Source organism: Arachis hypogaea, chromosome 5 (genome assembly GCF_003086295.3).
Source record: "Arachis hypogaea cultivar Tifrunner chromosome 5, arahy.Tifrunner.gnm2.J5K5, whole genome shotgun sequence".
NCBI classification, from domain to species: Eukaryota; Viridiplantae; Streptophyta; class Magnoliopsida; order Fabales; family Fabaceae; genus Arachis; species Arachis hypogaea.
The window spans coordinates 55,483,648-55,491,270 of NC_092040.1; the positions used below are offsets into that span (position 1 = coordinate 55,483,648).

At 38.1% G+C, this 7,623-nt stretch overlaps 1 non-coding gene across 1 annotated transcript; it reads left to right on the forward strand.

Moving 5' to 3' along the window:
* The first annotated feature begins 7,106 nt into the window (after positions 1–7,106).
* LOC112804349 (small nucleolar RNA R71) lies at positions 7,107–7,210 on the forward strand. The gene has a single exon (XR_003202958.1). It is a non-coding gene; the product is annotated as a small nucleolar RNA R71 (small nucleolar RNA).
* Positions 7,211–7,623: the final 413 nt, after the last annotated feature.

The following is a 7,623-nucleotide window of genomic DNA, read 5'->3' on the forward strand; positions in this document are numbered from 1 at the left end:
TTATCAAAAACGATTTAATTAGCTTTAATAAAAAAATTTATGAAATTAAAGTCTTTAATGAATAAATAAATTAAAATTGACTCATAATAAGATTTTTCAAAAGTTGTTGGTCTTACAGGTACTTTACCTCCCTTATGGATCTGGCTTCTAATGGGTCTTGCACTTGTTCCTCCACGACTTGTGTCCTTTTTGGTCCAAGTTTTCAACGCTTTGGTTGTATAGCTCGGGAACTGATGTTGTGATTTTTGCTAGTAAAGAATTTTATAAAGTCGCGTTGTAAATATAGATTCTGAACCAACAGAAATCCCTTCGTACAAATGTTTTGGTTGTCACAAGTAACAAACCCTTTTTAAAATTGATAACCGAGTATTCAAACCTCGGGTTGTCTTCTCAAGGAATTGCAGGGAGGTATGTTCTTATTATTGGTTATAGGTTTTGTAAATTGGGGTTTTGAAAGTGAGGAACAAATAAATTAAATGACAAATAAAATAAATAAATGACTGTAAAATAAACTCTTGGCAAGATATGAAAATTCGGAAGTCCTATCCTAGTTACTCCTATGAGAATGGAAGTTAATCCCACTTAGTTAACCTTTGCGTAAGCAAGGGAAAGTCAAGTGAACCAATTGGTTAGATTTTCCAAGTCATAGCCAACTTCTAAAGAAAGACTAGAGTTAGTGGAATTCCAGTTAATCAGCCGACATAACAATCAATCCTGAATAGTTGATAACTCAAGAGCTTCCAGTTAATCAATTAAAGCCAATAATATAAAAAGCTAAATAAGAATCATAAATATCTGGAATACCTTAAATAACATTCATTCAAAGCAGTCAAATCTAACATGAAAAATATTCATAAGCCAATTGGGCAACATAAATCAAACATAAATAAAAGCATTAAAGTATCTCAAAGTAGAAGAGAAATATAAAGTAAAAGAAATATTGAACCTGATGAAGATTTGAAATCCTAATCCTTTAAGAGGAATCCTAATCCTAAAATCTAAAAGAGAGGAGAGGAGTCTCTGCATGTTCCCTGACTTTAATCTATGTTTCTGGGCCGAAAACTGGGTTGAAATGCGGCCCAGAATCTCTGCCAGCGACTTTTGTAATTCTGCAGATCGCACACATCACGCGGCCGTGTCGTCCACGCGATCGCGTCACTCAGCGTTTTTCGTACCACGCGTGCGCGTCGTCCACGCATTCGCGTCATTCATGTAGCTTCCAGTCCGCGCGGTCGCGTTAGACACGCGAACACATCACTCTGATTTCTTCCATTTCACGCGGTCGCGTGAGCCATGCGACCGCGTGACTTCTCGCTTGTCATCTCCTCAATTCCTTGTGTTCCTTCCATTTTTGCACGCTTCCTCTTCATTCTCTAAGCCATTCCTGCCCGATGAAGCCTGAAACACTTAACACACAGATCAAGGCATCGAATGGTAATAGGAGAGGATTAAGATAAGCTAAATTAAGACCAAAGAAGCGTGTTTTCAATCATAGAGCTAAACTAGGAAGGAATTGTAAAATCATGCAAATCCTATGAATAAGTGGGTGAAAAGCTTGATAAAACCACTCAATTAAATGCAATATAAACCATAAAATAGTGGTTTATCAGGAACCTAGGTACACGATGAGCTTATGAGACATCAGGTCAGGATCTATACCAGGCAAGTCAGAGGTTTTCCAAATGAAGAGATCGGAATTTCTTCTTAGAAGGTCAATGAGCTGCTCTTTTAGACCTTCTTCCATGTTGGCCCCCTATATTTGTTGTTTTTTCAGGATGATTTCCAATCTGCACTTCTTCCACTTTCTCTCTGGGTTGGCTAAACAGTTTTTTCCGAGTTGGAACACCTCCAAGCTCGATGGTGTTGACTTTCTTTCCTTCTAGGTTACCTTTTCAGTTAAGGATTTCATTATAACACTTGCGTGCTAGTTTTTGGTATCCCTTTATGGTAGCAATTCCTTCTGCAGTGGGGAGCTTCATGCATAGATGAGGCGTAGAAATAATTACTACAAGTCGGTTCAAGGTTGTTTGACCTATTAGGGCATTATATGCTGAAGTGACGTCGACCATGATGTAATCGATGCTTAACATATTTGACCTCGCGCCTTTTCCAAAATTAGTGTATAAAGGAATATACCCAAAGGTCGAATCTGCGCGTCCCCCAGTCTGAAGAGGTTATCTGGGTATGCCTGAAGATTTTTTTCCTCCAATTCGAGTTTATCAAAAGCAGGTTTAAACAAGATATTTGCCGAGCTACCTTGATCTATAAGGGTTCTATGGAGGTTTGTGTTAGCGAGGATCATTGTTAACAGCATTGGGTCGTCATGACCAGCAGTTTCCCCGTGAGCATCTTCTTTAGTAAGCAAGATGGTGGGCTAGTTAGGTGATCTGCTATCTTTTCCAACTTGGTATACCTCTTTAATATGCACTTTTTGTGATGACTTTGAGATTCCTCCTCCAGCAAATCCCCCATTAATAATGTGTGTGTCATTCAAGAGTTTGATGGGGACATTCTTGTCGTCCTCCTTCTTCTCTTTTCCTTTTTCATTGACCGTTCACTACAAGAAAATAAGCTTTCTGTCACGCTTTTAAAGCGTGCCAAAAAGTGCTAAAAAGCATGCCGATAACTTTTTGTTACGCTTTTTGAGCTATCGGTACGCTTTTAAAAAGGTCACATCCACCAGCGTGCCAGTTGCTCTATCGGCACGTTTTGTGGATTTATCGGCACACTTTCTTTTTTGCTACACTTAGGTAGCGTTTGGTTTGAAGTATTGGGACAGAGATTGAGAGATTGAGACTCAGTATCATGTTTGTTGGCTCAGAGACTGGTACTAAAATTTCTGTCTCTATCTCTAAAATTTCAGTATTTCAGTACCTCCAAAAAGTAAGGACACAGGAGACTGAAATTTTTAGAGATAGAGACTGAAACTTTAATAACATTTTATACCTAAAATACCTTCATTTTAATTAATTAATTCCAATTTTACCTTTTGTACAAATTAAATTAGAGTTTCATTCTTGTTTTAATTTCTGTCTCCCATCTTGCACCAAACAAAATACTGAGATTTATTTTTTTCTCTATTTCTTAGTCTCTATCTCTCAGTCTCAGTCTTTCAGTCTCTGTCTCTCCACCAAACGCTAGCTTATATCTCTTGCCACGCTTAAAAGCGTGGCCATTGGTGTTAAACTATTGCCACGCTTTAAAAACGTACCGAAAAGTTCACATATCGCCACGCTTTTGAAGCGTGTCCAGAAGGTTGGTTTTGGGTACACTTCAAAAGCGTGCCGATAGGGAAAGGTAAGGCTATGCTTTTAAACGTACTTAGAAATGAACCTATTTACACGCTTTTAAAGCATGGCTATATCCTTGTTAAATTAAAAAAAATAGTATTTGCTTTTACATGCACTCTACTACACTCCAAAAATAATAAAAAAATATTGACAAAAATATGTGAATGTCATTTAAAAAAATTAATAAAAATTAGTATTACATGAATAAAATTCAAACCCAAATTAACCATGTCATCTCTCTACACGCAACGACACTGTAAATGAAAATTACAAACATAAACAAAAATGAATTTCTCGGAAGAGAATTAAGAAATGTTATTGAATCACTCCAAGCTTGTACTAAGCCTTTGTCAGATAAAGCAACCACATGGAAAGCTCCACAATACACTTCACAAATAATCTGCAAGTATGATCATATGAATAACAAAAAAATAAACAGTAAGTAAATTATAAAACATAATATAAATAACAAATGTCTAAAAACTCCAAAAGAACGCGTAATGATAACCACACAGTAGAATACATAGGGATCCCTTTATTCATAACAAGGTATAAGGTACACCCCCTAAACCATCATCCACCGAAAATAAAAAACACAAAAAGAAAAAAAAGAAACTATAGTACTAATGTTAGCAATAAACATATCTAAAAATGAAGTTAAGGGAAACCCAAACTGGACCCAGCAAAATATCTGTCAATTAAAAGGCTAATGAAAAAGCATTCAAACTAAGGGTCCAAAAAACCCCAATTTTCATACAACATCCTGTCATACCTGGTCAATGTGTGGTAGAATTTGCTTTATTTCAGTTTCAAGTTCTTGTTCAATCCTATATCTGCACAAAAGACAGAATGCCTTGCTAAGAAGTACATTAGGATTTGATTATCAACTCATCTTTACCAATAAACCACCATGATAAACATCTTAAACTTCATTAACATCCTCAAAATTATCTTGCATAATTATATAGAAGAATAATTATGATTTGAATAAAGTGCAATAAAAAAAATTAATTAAATGGAAGAATAATTATGATAAGAACAAGGATGTTAAGGAATGAGTCCACCTTAGTGAGGGTGGCGCCTTTTGAAGGACCAATGGTTCTTTTTGAGCTCCTTTATATCTCTTCCTTGCCTCTGTTGCATGATCCCTAGTGATTTTGGTGCTCCTATCCTTAGTTGCTCCCAATAATTGAATGGAAGAAAATTTATCCCCTGAGGTATCTCAAGGATTTCTTGATGAGCGAATTCCTCATGCTCTCTTGATGTGTAGTCAAATGCTCTATTACTGAGCTATGGATCCTTGAGATGAATCTCCATCTCCCATGATTCAGAGGTGGAAGCAATTGTCTTCCCTTTTCTCTTCTCTTTTTTTAAGGTTTCTCTGGCCTTAGGTGCCATCAATGGTTATGGAAAAGAAAAAAAGCTATGCTTTTACCACACCAAACTTAGAATATTGCTCGCCCTCGAGCAAGAGAAGAAAGAAAAGAAGAAGAAGAAGAGAAAATATGGAGGAGAGTGGGAGGGAGGTGTATTCGGCCAAGGTATAGAAGAGGGGGTAATTAGAAAGAGAGATTGAGGTGATTGGTGAAGGGTTTTTGGGAAAGAGTGGATGGATGTGAAGAAGAGGAGAGAAGGTGAGTTGAGGTAAGTGGGGATCCTGTGAGGTCCACAGATCCTGAGGTGTCAAGGATTTACATCCCTGCACCAATTAGGCATGTAAAACGCCTTTGCATACAATTCTGGCATTTAAACGCCAAAGTGATGCTTATTTTGGGCGTTCAACGTCCAATTGCAGCATGTTTCTGGCATTGAACGCCAGTTTCATGCTTGTTTCTGGTGTTCAACGCCAGATCCATGCTCTGTTCTGGCGTTGAATGCCAGCCAGATGCTCCTTACTGGTGTTTGAACGCCAGTAAGTCCTTCCTCCATGGTGTGATTTTTTCTTCTGCTGTTTTTTATTCTATTTTTAATTTTAGTATTTTTTCGTGACTTCACATGATCATGAACCTAATAAAACATTAAAGAAAAAAGAAAAATAAATTAGATAAATAAAAATTGGGTTGCCTCCCAATAAGCACTTCTTTAATGTCAATAGCTTGATAGTGGGCTCTCATGGAGCTACAAAAGTGATTAGGTCAATGTTGTAGACTTCCAACACCAAACTTAGAGTTTGGATGTGGGGATTCAACACCAAACTTAGAGTTTGGTTGTGGCCTCCCAACACCAAACTTAGAGCTTGATTGTGGGGGCTTTGTTTGACTCTGTACTGAGAGAAGCTTTTCATGCTTCCTCTCTATGTATACAGAAGAACACCCTTGAGTCTTAAACACAAGGTAGTCCCCATTCAATTGAAGGACTAATTCTCCTCTGTTAACATCTATCACAGCTCCTACTGTGGCTAGGAAAGGTCTTCCAAGGATGATGCATTCATCCTCCTCCTTCCTAGTGTCTAAGATTATAAAATCAGCAGGGATGTAAAGGCCTTCAACCTTTACCAACATGTCCTCTACCAATCCATAAGCTTGTCTTACTGACTTGTCTGCCATTTGTAATAAAAATATGGCAGGTTGTACCTCAATGATTCCCAACTTCTCTATTACAGAGAGTGGCATAAGATTTATGCCTGACTCTAGGTCACACAGAGCTTTTTCAAAGATCATGGTGCCTATGGTGTAGGGTATTACGAATTTGCCAGGATCTTGTCTCTTTTGAGGTAAATTTTGCTAAACCTATGTATCTAGTTCACCAATGAGTAAGGGAGGTTCACCTTCCGAAGTCTCATTACCAAATAACTTGGCATTCAGCTTCATGATAGCTCCTAGATATTGAGTAACTTGCTCTCCGGTTACATCTTCATCCTCTTCAGAGGAAGAATAGTCTTCAAAGCTCATGAATGGCAGAAGGAGGTTTAATAGAATCTCTATGGTCTCTATATGAGCCTCAGATTCCTTTGGGTCCTCAATAGGAAACTCCTTCTTGCTTGAGAGACGTCCCATGAGGTATTCCTCATTGGGATTCATATCCTCTCCTTCCTCTCTAGGTTCGGCCATATTGATTATATCAATTGTCTTGCACTCTCTTTTTGGATTCTCTTCAGTATTGCTTGGGAGAGTACTAGGAGGAGTTTCAGTGATTTTCTTACTCAGCCGGCCCATTTGTGCCTCCAGATTTCTAATGGAGGACCTTGTTTCACTCATGAAACTTAAAGTGGCTTTAGTTAGATCAGAGACTAAGTTTGCTAAGTTAGAGGTGCTCTGTTCAGAATTCTCTATCTGTTGCTGAGAAGATGATGGATAAGGCTTGATATTGCTGAGCCTATTTCTTCCACCATTATTAAAGCCTTGTTGAGGCTTTTGTTGATCCTTCCATGAGAAATTTGGATGATTTCTCCATGATGAATTATAGGTGTTTCCATAAGGTTCACCCATATAATTTACCTCTACTATTATAGGGTTCTCAGGATCATAAGCTTCTTCTACAGAAGATGCCTCTTTAGTACTGTTGGATACATTTTGCCATCCATTCAGACTTTGAGAAATCATGTTGACTTGCTGAGTCAACATTTTGTTCTGAGCCAATATAGCATTCAGAGCATTAATTTCAAGAACTCCCTTCCTTTGAGGTGTCCCATTATTCACGGAATTCCTCTCAGAAGTGTACATGAACTGGTTATTTGCAACCATGTCAATAAATTCTTGAGCTTCTGCAGACGTTTTTTTTAGGTGAATGGATCCACCTGCAGAATAGTCCAGTGACATCTTAGAGAACTCAGATAGACCATAATAGAATATATCTATCATGGTCCATTCTGAAAACATGTCAGAAGGACATCTTTTGGTCATCTGCTTGTATCTTCCCCAAGCTTCATAGAAGGATTCACCATCTTTTTGTTTGAAGGTCTGAACATCCACTCTAAGCTTGCTCAGCTTTTGAGGAGGAAAGAATTTAGCCAAGAAGGCCGTGACCAGCTTATCCCAGGAGTCCAGACTATCTTTAGGTTGAGAGTCCAACCATGCTCTAGCTCTGTCTCTTACAGCAAAAGGGAAAAGCATGAGCCTGTAGACTTCAGGATCTACTCTATTAGTCTTAACAGTCTCAAAGATCTGCAAGAACTCAGTTAAGAACTGGTAGGGATCTTCTGATGGAAGTCTATGAAATTTGCAGTTCTATTGCATTAGAGCAACTAATTGAGGTTTCAGCTCAAAATTGTTTGCTCCAATGGCAGGAATTGAGATGCTTCTTCCATCAAACTTGGAAGTGGGTGTAGTATAATCACCAAGCATCCTCCTTGCATTATTGTTTCGGGGTTCGGCCGCCATCTCCTTTTCTTGTT